Below are 20,839 nucleotides of genomic sequence, written 5' to 3'. Positions count from 1 at the left end.
GACTCTGTCTCTCTCTCTCTCTCTCAAAAATAAATGAAACATTACAACAATGTTTTAAAAACACATATAGTGCTTAAAATATTTAATATATAGACTTCTAGGTCATGTACTAATTTTTAAAATGTTTCTGGGTTGGGGTGCCTGGGTGGCTCAGTCAGTTGAGCATCTGACTTCGGCTCAGGTCATGATCTCGCGGTTTGTGGGTTCGAGCCCCACTTCAGGCTCTCTGCTGCCAGTGTAGAGCCCTCTTGGATCCTCTTTCCACCACTTGCATGCACATGCTTTTTCTCTCTCCCTCTCTGTCTCAAAAATAAATTAACATTTAAATAAATGTTTCTGGGGTGTGAGATTATGGATGATTTTTATTTTATATTTTATATTTATTTGTATTTTCCAGGCTTTCAGCAATGAATATATAGTGCTTTTGTAATTAGAAATGTTTTGAAGTGAAAACTCTATTTAGTTTTTACTTATTTATTTATTTGATTTTTATTTTAATGAAAAACTTAGTAATCTGAAAGATGACAGAGGGAAGTAATTCTTTTTTTTTTTTTTAAAGTAAGCTCTAGGCCCAACGTAGGTCTTGAACTCATGACCCTGAGATCAAGGAGTCACATGCTCTACTGACTGAGCCAGCCAGGCACCCTGAGAGGGAGGTAATTCTTGAGACTAGGAAGGCAGTTGGGAGACTACAGTGGGAGACAGAAGTTCTACAGTGGGGCAGTGGTGATAGGATTGTAGAGGACCTGAGTGACCAATAAGATAGAGGGATAAAGGAAAATGAGGGCTGTGGAAAACCCTCATTTCTGCATGTTCATTGTAAATATAAAGAATTTGAGACGGGGTGCCCGGGTTGTTCAGTAGGTTAAGCATCCGACTCTTAATCTGTGCTCAAGAGATCTCACAGTTCATGAGTTTGAACCCCAGAGGGAGTTCTGTCTCTCGCCCTCTCTCTCTGCCCCTCCCCCGCATGTGTGTGTCCATTTTCTCTCTCTCTCTCAAAATGAATAAACTTAAAAAAAAACTGAGACGAAAGTTTGGCTCTTAAAAAATGTATTCTTATTTGCAGAACATATAAATTTAATGTGGTCATTAACAACTTCAGATTCTGTTTTCTTTATACTTGAATTCTTTAAATCCCGTATGTTGTTGAAGATGCTGTTTGTAATTTGTTAAGGCTAAGAAGAACAAACGTATGACAATGAAGATATGTTTCTGACATCAGTCACCCTGTGGATTGCCAGTCAGTGGACCTGGGTTTCTTGACAGGTATTAGCTGATTTGCTCACCAGTTTGTGAGCACCACTCCTGAAGTTATAATCTTAGTGAAAAAGAGCACCTCTCAAGTAGGAAGGATAATTTTTAGGTCAAACTGGAAAAATCACGTGTACCTCTGGTAGCACTTCCAACAACAACAACAACAACAAAAGAGTTGGGAAAAAAAATATCCTGCCAACTAACTCTTCCTCCACTGCAAGACTCTGGGAAAAGGGTTAATTAAAAACAGAAAACACTACCAAAGGGATATTTCTTGGTGACCCCAAATTTAATTTAAATTAAAACATATTTGCTTTGGGGAAGTTACATTAGATTTCTTTTAAAATCTTTTCACGATGCTGTGGGCAATAAAGTAATGCAGTGAGTGCTCTGTTCTTGTGTATCGAATATGAGGTTCCTTAATTTTCCACAAAAGTATTGATCTCTTCCTTTTCTGACTGAGCAAACAGGTATATTACTATGACCACAGTCTGCCCCCCAAATCCTGACTTCTGTTTCCTAATTCTAAATTTACCCGCCTTCCCTTCTTGGAGGTCACATGATAAATACTCCGTAGGTGGATAGAAATAAATAGAAAAGGAAAACTTTTAACCAGTCACTGCTACACTATGGCAAAGTGGAGCCGGTAGTTTTTAAAAAGCTTCATTGCTGTCCAGTAGTCGTCTTACTGCATGGATTCTTTGAGCTGTTACACAAGTAGGGAGGGATCCCACAGCATGGGAAGGAGAGAGTGTCCGATTGATCTGCGGTTCTGCTCTTCACATCTCAGAACTGTTAGATATGTGAATAGTCCTGAAACCTTTTCTGTAGTTTTGGGGAAAGGTATGTCAGTGGGAGTTTCCCAGGGATCACAGAGCAGCGCAAAAAGATCAATTATTTCTGTTGTTTACATACTTCGAATGATTTTTGAAAGGTATTTTGGAATACTTTGTTTTACTGATGACATAAGACCCAAAGTTTCCACGTGGAATGTAGAATTTAAGATAGTACCTTTTATTTGAGTAGCATTTTTATTAAAGGGGATCAGCATTTGTTTATTACCTATATCTGAAGTACTGGGCTCTATCCTTATGTCATTTAATTCCTCACAGCATTCCTGTAAAGCAGGCCTTCAGTTTAATCATTTGTGAGGAAATTGAGGTTCAGCGAAGTTCAGTAAGCTTCTCAGGGTCACACAAAGCATTGAACGGCTGTGCCAGATTTTGACCTCATTCTGACCAATAGCAGAACCCATTTTTTTTCTCTCTGCACATCCCTTTTAGAAAAGTTCTATTAATAAATATCGTCTGGCCTTTCAATTAGTTTTATTTGCCAGCATTTATAATATAGGTGGTTATTCTTTAGCTGCTGGAAAAGTAGAATTGGTTTTATCCTTGGTTTCTAGCTATCTCCGTGATAGCAGTGTGATCTTATATAGTGACTGATGACTACCAAAGTGTACACGCAAATCTTTTGTTTTTAATTGAAAACTTACAATAAATTTCAGAGATAAGGGAGAGCGATTTCAGAACTGGCGCTTGCCCATACGTTTTAGAGAGTTTGAAGTCAGTGAACTGGTGGTATAAGCGCTTCTAAATACTGCATCTATCATTTTATAGACGTTAATTGGAGTGTTGCAGTTTTAACAAAGGTAGTATTTGGGAGGAATATAAGAACATTTTATTCTTCCAATGAATTCTAAATTTAAAAAAGGAAAAACCATATGCTTTCTCAGTGTCATTAAACAGAAGTCTCAATTAGCTGTAACACCTAATTTTAATTTTTTCTTTTCCTCTCATTTCATTGTGAAATATTTCAGGCATAAGGCAAAACAAGAGAAAAGAATGTAATGGATATTTTTGCACCTACTACCTGGCATCATTGTTTCGGGGAGAAGGCAAAGAACTAAAATAACAGTTTTATGACAGGTCATGAGCGGCTTTTTAAAATGTCTTTTCTAATGACCTCTGGTAAAAACCTGAAGTGATAATAAAGCATAACTCACCAAAACTATCCTTTGCATGGACTAAGCTACTGTTACTTTGGATATTTTATAACTTAATTTACAAAGCATGAACTTGGATTATAATCTTGAAAAGTGGTACTCTAAACATTTTTGTGTTTATACTTGTGCTTGTACTGTACCTTCATACTTTTGAATATTGGAATTTTTAGTGGCACCCTTAAAGCCACTATATAAAAGAACACTTGAAAAGTAGTAGTAACTACCAAGTAACTAGTACTACAGTAAAACTGCCTTATAAATTACAAAAGAATCTACAACTACCTTATTATTATTATTTTTTTTAATTTTTTTTTCTTTCAACGTTTTTTTTTTTTTATTTATTTTTGGGACAGAGAGAGAGAGACAGAGCATGAACGGGGCAGGGGCAGAGAGAGAGGGAGACACAGAATCGGAAACAGGCTCCAGGCTCTGAGCCATCAGCCCAGAGCCCGACACGGGGCTCGAACTCACGGACCGCGAGATCGTGACCTGGCTGAAGTCGGACGCTTAACCAACTGCGCCACCCAGGAGCCCCCAACTACCTTATTATTTACTAGTCACCATTAGCACTATAATCTGGGTTTCAGTATAACTGTTTACTGCTCTCATCTGCTGATAATGTTTTTTTTTCTTTTTTTTTGCATTCTGGAAGTAAAATTCTCATGTATTCTAACAGAGATGTCATCTTTAACATGGGCCTGATATCATTTAATGCCTCTGAATTTATTTGTGCCTCAGTACACGCACCGTGTCATATACCAGCGTATTACAGAGTTCTTTCTGGCAGCCCTTTCTCCCAGTGTGTTACTAATCAGTTTGCTTTGCAGGGTTCAATCTGCTCTCAGACATATCTTGATCTTCCTAGGCAAGTGAGCAATAGAGTATAGGAATCCTTTCGTGGTTAACTCCTTACATTTGAAAGAATTATTTGTGGGGCGCCTGGGTGGCTCAGTCGGTTAAGCGGCCGACCTCAGCTCAGGTCATGATCTCGCAGTCCGTGAGTTCGAGCCCCGCGTCAGGCTCTGTGCTGACACCTCAGAGCCTGGAGCCTGTTTCAGATTCTGTGTCTCACTCTCTCTCTGCCCTTCCCCCGTTCATGCTCTGTCTCTCTCTGTTTCAAAAAAAAAATAAAATAAAACGTTAAAAAAAATTAAAAAAAAAAAAGAATTATTTGGGAGAAACTGAAGTTTGTTTCTTAGAGGTAAGACAGGTGCCCAATTTTTGTAGGGTTTTCCCCCCCCAAAATTTTCCACCTTTTGATAGAAACAGACAGGATTTGCAATCAGATACGTTGGGTTTCAAATTTTGTCTCTAGCTTTTGTTAGCTAAGTGACTTTAAATTACTTAGTCTCTCTAACTTCGATTTTGTCTCTTTATCGGTAAAATCTACTGTAATTCTACTTCAAGAGGTTTTGAGTAATATATATATATATATATATATATATATTAGTTATTAAATTGTAGGTGGTTGATAGTTTTTTTGTTTAAGGGGGATCTAGCTAAGATACCTCCCTCTAGAGTTAAAAATAAATGCAGACACAAAGGCTAATTCAGAAAGAAACTAGTTGCAAATGTTTTTTTTCCTTAGAAGTAGTTTTTTAAAGTGCGCTTTTACATGATTTTATTGTATAAAATTTTAGACATACATTAAAGTTAGAATACACAGGGAACCTTCATAGTTTTAGTACTTCAGTACTAAAACTATACTTTAGATTTTTTTCAACCATAGAAGAAGGTATAATGAAGACAGATTCCCTCTCTTCATTCGCTTGCTTAATCTGATTTACCAGACGTAACAACCATTAAGTTGCTTTATGTAAATGAAGTTAATCTATATGTATTGTTTTCTAACTTCAAGTTTTCAATTAGCAATATACTTTTTAAATATATTTTATTTCTTTATTATTATTATTATTATTTAATGTTTATTTTTGAGAGAGAGAGAGAGAGCGTGAGCAAGGAAAGGGCAGAGAGAGAGGGAGACACAGAATTCGAAGCAGGCTCCAGGCTCTGAGCTGTCAGCACAGAGCCTGACGCAGGGCTTGAACTCACAAACTGTGAGATCGTGACCTGAGCCGAAGCCGAATGCTCAGCCGACTGAGCCACTCAGGCGCCCCATAATTCTTTTTTTTTTTTTTTAACGTTTATTTATTTTTGACAGAGAGAGAGAGAGACAGAGCATGAATGGGGGAGGGTCAGAGAGAGAGGGAAACACATAATCTGAAACAGGCTCCAAGCTCCGAGCTGTCAGCACAGAGCCCAACGCTGGGCTCGAACTCACGGACCGTGAGATCATGACCTGAGCTGAAGTCGGACGCTTAACTGACTGAGCCACCCAGGTACCCCATAAATATGTTTTATTTCTATGTGAGTGCCTATACTCTGTGGTTGTATAGTAACTTATTATATCGCTGTATAATTATTTAGTAGAATAATGATGGATGGTAAGACTTCAGGTGATTTTTCTATGTTTCTTTTCCATATTCTTTTCAGTGAACGATTTTTTTTTATAATGGTGGAAATAAAAAACTAATTTGTGAACAAAATTGAAATACGAAAATGTATTTTTGTGGTTATTTCCCTATATTATGCTTCCTTTAAATATGATCTAGTGGGTGTCATTAACCAACTCCTCCTACGTGCCTCCTGTGTCCCTCTCCTATGATCATTTCAGAGTGTAACCTTTGTTCAGTGTAGGAGAGATGCTTTGACGTCTAGATAGGCTTTTTCTCATAAAAATGATGTGCCTAGTTAGTACTTTTTAAAAAAAAAATGTCTCTAACAGTTCTGCAATTTTTACATTGCTGGCATATTTTTTCCTTGGGTAGAGAAGAAACATTCACTCCTTTGGATTTAATCACCTATAAAAAGTAGGGAGGTACTTCTGGAGATAAAGTTGGATTATTGTGTACAGCTAACTATGTATGTGAATGTTGTGATACTTGATAAAAATAGCTTTGTTGAACCACTGACCATCTCTAGCCGATTTTTCTGCTCAGCTCCAGAGGTTCATAAAGCTAAGTATACGACACATATAACATAGCAGAAATTACCTTCCAGAAAGCAAAATTTACCTCATGAATTTTGGTATAACAGAGAGCCCTCATGTAGTTACAAATTTAGGGAAAAAAGTATTTTTAAAAAACATTTCTCTTGGGATAGTGAAGTTTTATATGATGGTTTTAGTGAAGACTATGCTCTTATGAATAACTGATTACACTGAATCATACAGATAAGTGATTTACATCACTAATATAACTATTAAATCTACCATACAAAATATTCCAGATACTCCAGACTGAAATTCCAAATGCTTTTGGATATCAACTGTCAGTTGAAAGGCACATTAATAATTTGCTTTTACCCAATCAAATTTTTCGGGGTTTGTAAAAGAAATGAAAGAGATTAGTATTTCACTGGAAGATTAAGAATGAGAAAGAACATAAATGACTTCACAGGCTGAAGACTGAAGAGAGAAGGCTGACTTTAAACTCAAATGAACATGTTCAAAATGGCCCTCTCCATTTCTCCTCCCCCCATCATTAGCCACTGTATTTCTCAGATTTTAGGCAAAGTTAATCTTCTCATCATGGAAACTGTGAACATTCATTAACAACTGGGTTTCACTTTGAAATTTATACAGCAAACACCAAAGAATGAATTGTTGTTATAATCCATGGGAGTCTGGAGATTGACGTCAAAACACCAGTACAGCTGTATAAGCAGTAGGAAGACTATTTTTAACGTCCCTGTTAGATCATCTTTTGACCTTTCTTTTTATGTTCTCTCTTCTTCCACTAAATAGTTAAAAAAAAAAAAAAAAAAGCTTTATAACATAATTTTCTGCCCAAGCTGTACTGAATCTCTTTAACACCTGTACAATCCTTTTCTTGATTCCCTTCTCCTTGTGTCTTTCCTTTTCCTGTAGTGTTCTAAGTTCTGATGTAATGGCCTTTTTTATTTGGTAGTGGAGGGAGGGGGAGTTTTTTCTAACATTTTATTTTTAAAACGGGGTTAGATTTACATAAAAATTAGAAAGCTAGTTTAGAGAGGAACTTCAGACTTGCACTCAGCTTCCCCTATTATTATGTATTACATCAGTACGGTACTTCTGTAAAGTTAATGAGCTTTAATACATTATTATTCACTAAGTCCAATGTTTATTCTGATTTCCTTAGCTTTTATCTCTTGTTCTTTTTCTGTTCTAGGATCCTGTACAGGATGCCATATTTCATTTTGTTGTCATGTCTCCTTGGGCTCCTCTTGGATGTGACTATGACTTAGACTTACTTAGACTTACTTAATGATCTTGAAAGTTTTGAGGAGTACTGGTCAGGTATTTTATAATAGCCTCTATATTGGAATTTGTCTGTTTTCCTCGTGATTAGACTGGAGTTGCGGGTTGTTGGAAGGAAGATCACAGAGGTATAGTGCCATTTTCATCATATCATCATATCAAGGGTAGTACCATCAACACAATTTATGACTATTGATGACCTTGATCAACTGTCTGAAGTAACGTTCATCAGGTTTCTCTACTGTAAGTGTTGTACTGTTCTGGCCAGAATATCCAAGTTAGGTGAATTGCTTTGATAATTGCTTGGGCTTTAGGTATTGAAGTAAGTCATCATATTGATATAGTAGTCATTGAAATGTTAAATATTCTTATAAATAATATGTTTAGAGCTAAGAATTAAATTTTAAAATGCTCAGCCTTTCAAGTATTATTTTTGAAATAAACATTTATTTTTTTGGTGGAATTCTAAAGATCTTATGTTTAAAGCAACAACTTGGGTTTTATATTTTAGGTAGGGAGTGAGAGAAGTTAGTTTATCAGCCTTTTAAATTCTGGACTTACTCTCTTCATTTTATCTTAAAAAAAAAAAAAAACAACCTTATTTTGAGATACCTATAATAAACTCCACTCATTTTAATTGTGTATTTTGAAGAACTTTGACAAGTGTATGTAGTTTTTAACTAACAGTACTGTAATTAAGATACAGAACATCTCCATCACCCCCAAAAGCTCTCTCCTACATCTTTTCATTTAGTTTCCTACAACCATTGATCTGTTTTCTGTTATAGGAGTTTTGCCTTTTCTAGAATGTCATGTAAGTGCATCATCCAGTGTATGTAATCTTTGTGTCTGTCTTCTTTAATGCTTTTGTGATTCATCCAAGTTGTTGCATGTTAGGTAGCTGCTTCTTGTCATAATATTCTGTTGTGTGAGTATATCAGAGTTTCCCTATCTAGTTATTTGTTGATGGATATTAGAATTGTTTCCTGTTTGGGCTGTTTTGAATAAATCTGAACATTTGCATGTGAATTTTTGTGTGGTTTACATGTTCATTTCTCTTTGGTAAAAACCTTGAAGTAGGATTGCTAATAAATTATCTGACAAATGTATGCATTCTATATAAGAAACTGCTGAACTGTTTTCCAAAGTGACTGTATCATTTTACATTCCCACCAGCAAGGTAAGAGAGTTTCAGTTGCTCCATATTTTCATGAGAACTTCGTATTGTCAGTCTTTTTAATTTTAGTCATTTTAGTGGGTATGGATGGCCATCTCGATGTATTTTTTAATTTGTATTTCTCTTATGATTAATGATGAAGATTTTTCATGTGCTTTTTGCTGTTTGTTTTCTTTTGTGAAGTATGTGTTAAAATCTTTAAAAAATTGGCCTTTCTTCTTATATTTGAGATATAAGATATGAGTCCTTTATTAGGTACGTGTTTTGAAAATTCTTCTCCCAGTTTGTGCCTTGTCTTTATTTTCTTCTTAAAAGTGTCTTTCAAAAAATAGAAGTTTTTAATTCTGGTTAAGTTCCATCTGTCAACTTCTGTAAAAGAACAACTATAAAGCTTTTGCTTTTTGGGTCCTACCTGAAAAATCTTGACCTAACCCAAGGTTGTAAGAATTTTCTCCTAATTTTTTCTAGAAGTTTAATAGTTTTGCTTTTATGTTTAGTCCAATTGATACGTACCAAGTTAACATTTGTATATGGTGTGATGTAAGGATTGAAGTCTGTGTGTGTGTGTGTGTGTGTGTGTGTGTGTGTGTCTTGGCATATGCTCCAGTGCTGTTTGTAGGAAAGACTATTCTTTTTTTATTTAATTACCTTGGCATTTGTGTTAAAAACTCAATCAGCCGTCTACACATGATTCTTGTTATGTTCTTTCTGTATTGTGTTCTGATCAATATGCCTGTCCTTGTATCTTGAGTACCTTAATTTTATCTTTTTTTAAAAATTTTTTTACTGTTTATTTTTGAGAGAGAGAGAGAGAGAGAGTAGGGGAGGGGAGCAGAGAGAGAGGGAGACACTGAATCTGAAGTAGGCTCCAGGCTCTGAGCTGTCAGCACAGAGCCCAGTGCAGGGCTCGAACTCACGAAGTGTGAGATCATGACCTGAGCCGAAGTCAGACGCTTAACTTGACTGAGCCACCCAGGGACTCCTACCTTAGCTTTATCTTAAGTCTTAGAAATAAGATAGTGTAAGCCTTGTTTTCTTGTTTTCTTGTTTTCTGAAAAAATTGTTTTGGCTCTTCTAGATCTTTTGTATTGAATGGATCTGAATTTGAGAATCAGCATGTCAATTTGTATTTTTTTTTTTTAATGCTGTGATTTTTTGAGGATGATTGTGTTGAATCTAGATCAGGTGAGGGAGAATCAGTAGCTTAACAGTATGAGTCTTTTGATTCATGGACATAATCTCTTCCTGTATTGAAGTATTTTATTTCTCTAAAAAAATCTGTAGTTTTCAGTGTATATAGGTCTTGCACATAGTTTAACTTTATCTCTATATATTTCATGTGTTTTGAGGTTATTGTAAATGGTAATTAAAAATTAATTTTTAATTTGTTGCTAGTATATGGAGTATAATTGCTTTTCATATGTTGATATTGTGTACTGTTATCTTGCTAAACATTCTATTTTTTTAAAATATAGATTTCTTCTGAATTTTTTTTAATGTTTATTTTTGACTGGGGGGCGGGGGAGAGAGAGAGAGAGGGAGACACAGAATTTGAAACAGGTTCCAGGCTCTGAGCTGTCAGCACAGAGCCCAATGTGGGGCTCAAACTCCAAACAGCAAGATCATAACCTGAGCTGAAGCAGATGCTCAACCGACTGAGCCACCCAGGCACCTCTCTTTTGGATTTTTTTCATAGATGATCATGTCATCTGTGGTTACAGACGGTTGTATTTTTTTCTTTTCAGTCTGTAAGCCTATTACATATTTACTTTATTATCTTATCTCTCTGGCTAACATGTTAAGTAGAAGTTGTGAGAGTAGACATGTAGACATCCCTGCCTTGTTCTCATAGAGGGAAGGCATTTAATTGGTTACCATTAAGTGTGATGTTATGTGTTTGTTTTTTGTAGATGCTCTTTAGCAGTTTGGGGAAGTACTTTCTATCTTAGTTTGTGAGATGTTTTATCATTAACAGGTATTGAAGTTTGTAAAATGTTATTTCTGCCTTTATTGAGATGATCAGATGGTTTTTCTTTTTTTAGACTGGTGATACGGTGAGTTACATTGAACTTTGAATGTCAAGCCAGCCTTGCATTCCTGGGATAAACCCCATTTGGTCACTATGTATTTTTCTTTCTATATATTAATAGATTTGGTTGGCTAGTATTTTGATGAAGATTTTTACATTTGTGTTCATGAGGGATATTGGTTTTCATTTTCTTGTAATATCACTGCCTTGGTTTGATATTGAGTGTAATGTTGGCCTCAGAGACTAAGTTGGAAAGTGTCATGGGTTTTCAGAAAGAGTGTGTGTAGGATGTTATTACATCTTCCTTTAAATATTTGTGATGGTTCCTCAATGAAGTCATCTGAGCCTGGGGTTTTCTTTGTGGGAATGTTTTTAACCAACAGTTGAAGTCACTACCTAAGAGCACCTACTGTTCTGACTTCTAGCATTATATACTAGTTATTCAATAACTTTTGTTTTGGACTAATTTTAGATTTACAGAAAAGATGGAAGACAGGGTAGAGAGCTCCCATATATCTTACACCTAGTGTTCCTCATTGTTAACATCTTACATTACTATGGCTTATCTATCAAAACTAAGACATTGATACTAGTATTAACTAAACTACAGACTTTATTCGGATCTCACCAGCTTTTCATTAATGATCTCTTTCTGTTCCAGGATCCTATTCAGGATACCACATTGCAGTTTTCATGTTTCCCAAGTCTCTTCTGGCTTGTGAAAGTCTCTTAAGCTTACCTTGTATTGTATGACCGTAATAGACTTGAGGAGTAGTGGCCCAGGTATTTTTTAGAATTTCCCATGGTCTGGGTTTGCTGCTGTCTTTGATTATTAGGGTTATGCATTTTTGGAAAAGATACCGCAGGGGTGAAGTGCTCTTTCATTTCGTATCGGGAGTATATGATGTCTGTATGGCATCCATATGACATCATTGGTGGTATTAACTTTGACCTCTTGGGTAAGGTAGTGTTTGCCAGGTTTCTCCACTCTGAAGTTACTCTTTTTCTGTTTCCATACTCTGTTCTTTAGAAGCAAGTCATTTATGTCCAATCTACACTTAGGGGAGGAGGAAGTATCTACATATATGGTTTAGAATTCTTCTGTAAGAAAGATTTTTGTGTCTTTCTTTCTTTCTTTCTTTCTTTCTTTCTTTCTTTCTTTCTTTCTTTCTATTTATTCAGTTACTTTTATCAGTATGACTAGTGTATATTTATTTTATACTTTGAGTTCTAATCCAATACTATGTTTTTATTTTGTTGCTCATATTGTTCCACCTTTGACCACTGGAAAGACTTTCAGGTTGGCACTTGCATGTATCTCTTTTGTTTTTTGAGTACATCCTTATTTTCTGGTACTCTGAGATGCTCATCTTATATTTTCTTTGCCCTAGTTGCAGCCATTTTCCCAAGGAGCTGTGATTCCTTTTATTGGAGAATGGCATTTAGAGACCAAAATGTAGTTGTTGGGTATGCTCATGACTATTGGGATGCCATTGCTTTTAAGCCCTCTCAAGGGACAGAGCTAGCTAGGTAATATATGTATATATAGGTAATGTGTATGTATGTTATGTGTGTGTACGTGTGTGTGTGTGTGTTTTATATATATATATATATATATATATATATATATATATATATATATATATATATATAAAGCCATATATACACACCTACCTGTAATTGTTTTTGTACCTATTTGTATATATATTAAACTTGAGTTCTTACTGGTATATCTGATTTTAATTCAGTACAGAGTTCACTCTGGTCTTCTTTTCTTGTTTATATGTGATTTCCCTATTTGACAGTGAGAAACCTGGCCCCAGCCATATATTATCCATTTACTTATTTGTTCTACTTCAGTATACACGCAAAACTGTTTCAGAAGTGTTAACCTGTATACCCATGGAGAAACAAACCTTCCAATTAGAGTCCAGTGTTTATTTTTGTCATTAGCCTTACAATTTCCAAAGTTAGTTAGGAATTAACTAGTTAGGTCAGCTCCTTTTCCCTCCACCCCTTTAGTGCAGTTATGTCATAATTTGTAACACAGATTCATTTATCACGGTCTGCATTTCATCTTGGAGTCTTCCAACATTTTGGCTGATGGATTTTTGCTATTGTTTGGTCTGTATTCATAGAAGTTCACTCTTCAGAACATGCAGTTCTGTGTTTTCTGACTAAAGAGTAGAGTCTTGTATCTATGACCCTAGTATCATATGGAAAAGATCCTGCATCCCCAAATGTTTCAGTCTGCATCTTCTTTGTAGCCAACCATTCTCCCCTCCCCTAATTCCTAGTAACTGCTAATCTGTTTTTTTGGGTTTTGTGGGGTTTTTTTGTTTTTTTGTTTTTTTTTTTTTTTGGTCTAATTTGCTTTTACTTTTGCATTTTTCAGAGTGTCCTATGAAAGTAATGATATCAAAATCTTGGGGTTTTGCATCTGACTTCTTTAACATAGTGAAATGCATTTAAGATTTATCCGTATTGTTGTATGAAATGGTATTTCATCTTTTAAAAATTGTTGAATAATATTCCGTGTATGAATGAATCATAGTGTGTTTATCCATTCCCCCATTGAAGGACATTTTGGTTACTTCTCATATTTAGCACTGATGAGTAAAGCTGCTGTAAACATCCACAGACAGATTTTTGTGTGCACATACATCTTCACATCATTTGGGTAAAATCCCTCCAAATTGTGATTTCTGGGTCATATGGTAAATTGCATCACTGCTGCTGTACTAAGTGCTTATAAGTCATAAATGCAATAAATTTATTCTTTAATATTGTCCAAGGAGAGCATTAAAATCATTAGTGTCTAGTTTAGCAAATCTGAAAATCTACTCCTCTATCTGTCCTTTGGTTCTTCCTTTATTTATTTTTTACAAACTGAATTTACCAAGGTGTGGTTCCATGGAAGCTGATTCCTCATACATCACTGACTGATTCTGAGGTTCTGTGAATTTGCTTATAAATTCACAGAACCCTAGGCTATAATTTAAGTGAGTGCAATGATTACTGGGTTTTAACTTAAAATTAGATACATTCAGATGTTTTAGGGAATATGTTTTATCAAACAAAGAATATGTTTTTTTGTTCATTACTAATGTACTGACCCCAGAAATTATGTGTGTACAAATTGTCAAATTGGGTTGATGCTTCAGAAAAGGAAAATAGAGGCTAACGAGTCCTCTTGGAGTGGCAGTGCATTTGTTAGGGAGCGGTATTTGAGGCAAATTACTGTTTTAGCAAAATTACATGGCTTCCAGGGATTAAATTGAATGACTGTGTGTCCCTCCCTCATTGTACTGTAAGTGGCAGGGATGCAAGTTAACAGAGTGCCAGACATCATAATGCCTGGGGCATAGTTAGAGACCAGGGAAGATTTACAATAATCAAACACAGACAAAGTAGCATGAAGAAATTTCAATCCTCTCAGCCTTGCTTACAAACTTAATTAGGCTTATTGGGGCAGAAACTATTTTTCCTCCTCCCATATTTTATCTGTTTCTCCTCCATCGCCACCTCCTGTCCCAGATTATCATTGAAGACATCACACTACCAACAAAGAGACCTTTTTTATAAATCTTAATTTATTTGGTTGATTTGCCTGTAGGGAAAGGAGCAGTAAGCAAGAACAAAATTTTAAGGTATTTGAAAAACTGCATTTTTCATAGAGAACACACTGTTTTTCCAAAAATCATACTTTAGGGGCACCTGGGTGGCTCTGTCGGTTAAGCATCGGACTTCGGCCAAGGTCATAATCTCACGATTCATGGGCTCGAGCCCCTGCGTCGGGCTCTGTGCTGACAGCGGAGGCTACTTTGGATTCTATGTCTCCCTCTCTCTCTGCCCTTCCCCCACTCATGCTCTGTCTCTCTCTCTCAAAAATAAATAAATGTTAAGAAAATTAAAAAAAATAAAAATCATACTTTATTCAGGAAATTCTGAAGAAAATTAATTTTTTGTAGCTCTACAATTAGATCTTTTACGAGTATTTTCAATATTGTGGGAGTTGCTTGGCCTGCTCCCTTAAAAAAATTGTCAGTTAAATCTTTGTTTTCTTGAAGTATTTTTATGGTGTAACCGTTGAGAGTAGTGTTCATGGATGCTGTTCTTTGCCTTTCCATTAGCAGCATAGTGGTGGGCTTCGGTTGATGATAGTAGATGATTGGGGGGTGGGAGAAGAGGTGGGGTTTCTTCCTCTCATCCCTCTTGTGGGCAGTAAAATCATCTGGCAAATGCCTTTCCAAGGATGCCGAGTGTATATATAAAGGAAAAGCCTAAGATTGCTAAGGGAGTGGTGTTTTGGTGAGGATTTCATTCTCTTTTACTCCATGGAAACGAGCCTTTTGAGGTTTTACTTGTCTGCTGATTTGTCCGGTGATCCAGGTAATCTAGAGCAGTCTTTGTTTTCTCGGTGGTGTATGAAATGTAGCAAAATGGTAGAAAAATAGCTTCAGTGAAAGGGGTGTACCTATCACGGAGGAGCAAGATAGAAAAGGAAAAGGATGTTTTTACATTATTCATTATTCTTAAAATAGCTTTTAAGGTTTGTTTCATGTTTTAAAAAACCTAATTTGACCTAAAGGAAGAAAATTTCTAGTTTTGAAAATCTGTGTTTTAATTGCTTAGCTTGAGAACAAAGGTTTAACATCCAGCATTGCAGGGATATTTTCACTCAAAAGGATAGGAAGCAGCATCCTTTTTTTTTTTTTACCTTTTTTAGAACTGAAATGATATAACTTCTCTTAATTCTGAGCTAGGGACTTTGATTTATTATTCTGTAAATTGTGATTTAATTATCTGAAGCTTCAGGATGGTGGTTTCCCTTTGATACCCAAGGGACCTCAGATGGGGTATGAGAGAACAGGGATTAATCCTATGGTGGGGGGAAGGGAATGTTTTTGTAGAGTAATTTTCATGATTATTTTTTAATTTGAAACTAAAATGCAGCAGCACACAGTCATTTGGAAAAGGTGATCTCCATGGTGCCAAACACTCTTATGAACTTGAATTATTTTATCCTTTGTTCAATTTGTGGTGTTTTTTGCCTTTGTCAGCTAAAATGTTGGTTATAAATATGAAGACGCTGCCGGATTACTATGTGATGGCATTGGAATTGCATTTTGCTTTTTTTTTTTTCCTGCATTCATATCTGTATTCATACCAGAGCAGAAGCATGGATGTGAAAAGAAATAGTATAAAATGCTGCAGGCTTTTTTGTTTCCTCCTGAATGTGTTTTTCATAGTGGAAGTTATTTTCTTGTGGACAGAAAGACCCAGGACCATGATTTATGACACTAAAAACTGTTTAGCGCTACAGACAGCTCTGTTTAGAAAAGATTGCCTGAAACCATTTTTAAGTATACTTTGAAGCTTTCAGTTAATTTGATCATCCCCATCTTGGTGATTTGAGTTATCATACTGTTTGCCACATTTTGAAAGCTGGTTGACCCTTAGAATATTAACAAATTAACAATTACTTATTGAGTATTTACATTATGTTCTGTACTTTAGGTATATATGAGGTTTATAGTCTAGTAGAGGGTATAAAAAAACTCATGCAAATGATGTGCTATTTTTGGTGCCAAGATATGAATACTGGTTATATACTCATGTACTAATATGTAGGTATTTTTCATAAACTGTTACATTTAATTCTCATAACAACCCAGTCACAGAATTACATCTGGCCCTCTTTTGTAGTGGAGGAAATTTATATTTTGAGAGGTTAAGTAATATAAACGAAACCATGAAGCCTAGGCCTGTCAAGTCCCAATCTCTTTCCACTGAGCAGATTAAAACATTTTATCACAATTATTGTACATGACAAAGAGTGTTGCCAATAGAGTGAACAGGAGATAGGGATCCTACTCTCTGCCAAGTACTGGGCGATTGTGTAAATAATTTAGCATCATCTGTAAAATGTGAGATTAAACTAAGTCACCCTAAAGTAGAGCTCTAACATAATGTGATTCTATTTAGTGTAAGAGATTTTCACGTGTGGCTTATGGAAACAAGTCTCATTAATGTGTGTTGTTAAAGTATGTACCATCTTCTAACTTCCTACAGTATACATTTATTGAGATCATTATTATCTGTTTTCTTCCTCTTCCCTTTACCCCAGATATATTGCAAGGATCTAGGCTAGGGCTTGACTATAGAGTATGTAGTTATAAATTCATTTATTGAATAAATGAATGAATGAATAATAAACTTGTATAGTACTTTGGTAAAATAGATAAGTAACTTTGTGCTTTTTAATACTAACACATTCTGTTGGGGCTAAAATTATTCATTTTGTTATTCCAATGATCTTTTGAAGAACTAAATAGTGTGAGAATCTTGAAAAGAAGAGAACCTACAATCAAGTTTAGGCAAGTAAAGTTTGCTAAAATTTCTCCATATAAAATTATTGACAGTATAGAACTTGATGACCATAGGCTTGCCCAATATTATATTTAAAAATACTAAAGCATTATTGGATGCTGCCACATAAGCAAACAAACAAAACTCCATAGCTTTTTGGTTTATCCTTTAAGTTATATATACTCTCAAATGCTATTAGTTTACAATGAGTAGAAAATATTCAAACCATTGAGTCTTTTTACTTAAAATATTTCTTAAGTAGCTTAAGGTATGACATAATGTTTACTGGCAGTTTTGGTTCATTTGAACATTAGGCTTTTTGAGATTTGAACAGCTTTATTGAGGTATAATTGTATAATAAACTATATATGTTTAAAGTATACAGTATGATAGGTTTTGATTTTTGTATACAGCGGGAAAACTCTCCAGTACAATTAAGATAATAAACATACTCATCACCGCAAAAGTTCCTTGTACCTTTTGCCATTCTTCCCTTTGAATCCTTTCCACCCATCCCCAGCTACCACTGTTACTATCATTATGGATTAGTTTGCATTTTCTTGAGTTTTATATCACTGGAATCTTATAGTATGTGTTCTTTTTTGTTTGACCTCTTTAATTCTGCATAATTATTTTAAGATTTGTCCATGTGTGTATCACTAGTTAGTACTTTTTTATTGCTGAGCAATAAATACTGTAGTGTATAGATAAACCATAGTTTGTCCATTTATCCATTGATGGCCATTTGGTTGTTTCACGTTTTGGACTATTAAGAATAAACTTCCTGGGGCACGTGGTTGGCTCAGTTAAGCATCTGACTTTGGCTCAGGTCATGATCTTGAGGTTCACAAGTTCGAGCCCCACATCAGGCTCTGTGCTGACAGCTCAGAGCCTGGAGCCTGCTTCAGATTCACGTATCTCCCTCTTTCTGTCACTCCCCTGCTCACGCTCTGTTCTCTCTCTCTCTCAGAGTGTATTTAACTTTTTAAGAAACTGCCAAATTGTTTTTTGAAGTGGCTGTGTTATGTTTTTACCAGCAGTGTTCCAGTTGCTACACAGCCTCACCAATATTTGATATTGTTAGTCTTTTTCATTGTTTGTTTGTTTGTTTGTTTGTTTTGAGAGGGAGGGGGAGAGAGTGTATGAGAAAATGGGGCTGGGGCAGAGAGAGGGAGAGAAAAACCCAGACAGGCTCCCTACTGTCAGAGCAGAGCTCGACATGGGGCTGAATGAAACTCAATGAACCATATCATGACCTTAGTCGAAGTTGGATGCTTAACCGACTCTGCCACCCAGGTACCCATGGTATTGTCAGTCTTTTTAATTTCAGCCATGTTAGTGGGTGTATAATGGTATCATGTTGTAGGTTTTATGTGCATTTCATGTAATAACCAGTGATGTTGAGCACCTTTCTATGTGTTTATCATTCATATGTTTTTCTTTCATGACTTGCCTGTGCAAGTCTTATTTTTTAAATTTTTAAAAATTAATTTATTTAAATTCAAGTTAGTTAACATACAGTGTAGTATTAGTTTCAGGAGTAGAACCCGGTGATTCATCACTTACATGTAACACCCAGTGCTCATCCCAACAAGTGTCATCCTTAATGCCTATCACCCATTTGGCCCATCCCCCTGCCCATCTCTCCTCCATCAACCCTCAGTTTGTTCTCTGTATTTAAGAGTCTCTTACAGTTTGCCTCTCTCTCCGTTTTTATCTAATTTTTCCTTTCCTTCCGCTCTGTTCATCTGTTTTATTTCTTAAATTCCACATGTGCATGAAATCATACAGTATTTGTCTTTCTCTGCCTTATTTCACTTAGCATAATACACTCTAGTTCCATCCAAGTTGCAAATGGAAGTCTTATTTTTAATTATGCTGCCTTTTTCTTAGATACTTGATTTGGAAATACTTTGTTCCAGTCTTTGACTTGTCTTTAAATTCTTTTAGTATTCTCCCCTTATTTAAAAAACAACTTTATTGATATGTTGTTCGTATTTCAAAGATCAGAAGTTTTTAACTTTGAATTCCAGTCTGTCAGTTTTGCCTTTTATGGCTTGTGCTTTTGGTATGTCTAAGAAATATTTTCCTAATCAATATTTTCTCCTATGTTTGCTTTTAGAAGTTTTATAGTTTTAGCTTTACTTTTAAGTCTGGGATACATTTTGAGGTAATTTTTTAATATGTTATGAGGTATAAATTGAAGTGTACTTTTTTGCATATGGATATCCAAATAGTCCAACACCATTTGTTAAAAAGACTGGATTACTTTTGCACCTTTGTCAAAAATCAGTTGTCCATATACAGGGGGTTCTGTATTCTGTTCTGTTGATCTCTTTGTTTCTCTTGACCCCGATACCACACTGTCTTGACTACTGTTGGTTTGTAGTAAGTCTTGAAATCAAGTAGAGTTGATCCTCCAGCTATGATCTTTTTCAAAGTTGTTGGCTCTTCCAGGCCCTTTGCATTTCCATATGAATTTTAGTCAGTTTATTCATTTCTGGAAAAAAGCCCGTTGGGATTTTGATTGGACTTGCCTTGAATCTGTCGATCAGTTTGTGGATAAATGACATCTTAACGGTATTGAGCTTTCCAATCCATGAACATGGCATATAGCTCCATTTAATTAGATGTTAATTTTTCTTAGCCATGTAAGTTTTCAGTTTACAAGTCTTATATATCTTCTGTCAGATTTACCCCAAGTGTTTAGTGTTTAACATTTTAACGTTACCATGAGTGATATTGTCTTTTCAATTCCTTTTTTTTTAATGTTTATTTTTGAGAGAGAGAGAGAGAGAGAGAGACAGACAGAGTGGGGGAGGGGCACAGATATAGGGAGACACAGAATCTGAAGCAGCTTCCAGGCTCTGAGTTGTCAGCCCAGAGCCCGACGGCAGGGCTCGAACTCACAAACTGTGAGATCATGACCTGAGCTGAAGTTGGACGTTTAACCGACTGGGCCATCCAGGCACCCCTCGATTTCAGTTTCTAATTGTCCGTTGTTAGTACAATATATAGAAATACAATTGATTATTGATTTTGAATCCTGCCACCTTGCTAAACTTATTAATCAGTTCTAGTAGCTTTTTTGCTGATTTCATATAGATCATCATGTACTCTATGTAAATACAGTTTTACTTTTTCCTTTCCAATCTGGATGCCTTGTATTTATTTTTCTTGCCTTACTGCACTAGCTGTAAGAATAGTACAGTGTAGAGTAAAAGTGATGAGAGGGTATGTCCCTATCCTGTCTCTGACCCTAGAGGAAGAGCCTTCTGTTCTTCACCATTAACTACAATGTTAGCTGTAGATTTTTGTAGATGTCATTTATCAGATTAGGCTCTTTTTGTGAGTGTTTATTACTATAAGAACTAGAAATATAATGATAATCCTGTTGTTCAAATTAAGTAAAACAAATTTAAATAGAAAAGAGCATACTTATGTTTTTAAAGAATAGAGACCTTCGACTGAGCCTGGGGGGCTCAGTTGATTAAGCGTCTGACTTTGGCTCACGTCATGATCTGGCAATCGGTGGGTTCGAGCCCCATGTTGGTCTCTGTGCTGACAGGTTGGAGCCCGGAGCCTGCTTCAGATTCTGTGTCTCCCTCTCTCTCTGCCCCTCCCCTGCTCATGCTCTGTGTGTCTCTCGCAAAAATAAATAGTAAACATTAAAAAAAAAAAAAATAAAGAACAAAGACTTTC

At 35.7% G+C, this 20,839-nt stretch overlaps 1 protein-coding gene across 5 annotated transcripts in view; it reads left to right on the top strand.

The window, feature by feature from the left end:
- The window catches only part of ARHGEF12 (Rho guanine nucleotide exchange factor 12), a 149,780-nt gene that overhangs the window by 22,528 nt on the left and 106,413 nt on the right, over window positions 1–20,839 (top strand). The window contains exon 1 of one of the 5 annotated variants that reach the window (XM_086678853.1): window positions 14,781–15,157. The exons of the other annotated variants lie outside the window; for them this stretch is intronic. The gene's annotated coding sequence lies outside the window, so the exon portion shown is untranslated. Of the gene's footprint in view, window positions 1–14,780; window positions 15,158–20,839 lie in introns of those variants that run through there. 5 annotated transcript variants of the gene reach the window in all.

Source organism: Puma concolor, chromosome D1, assembly GCF_028749965.1.
Source record: "Puma concolor isolate L17-30 chromosome D1, mPumCon1.1.hap2, whole genome shotgun sequence".
In the NCBI taxonomy this organism is placed as follows: Eukaryota; Metazoa; Chordata; class Mammalia; order Carnivora; family Felidae; genus Puma; species Puma concolor.
Note: the sequence above shows the minus strand (reverse complement) of the source record. Positions and strands in the feature narration are given on the sequence as shown.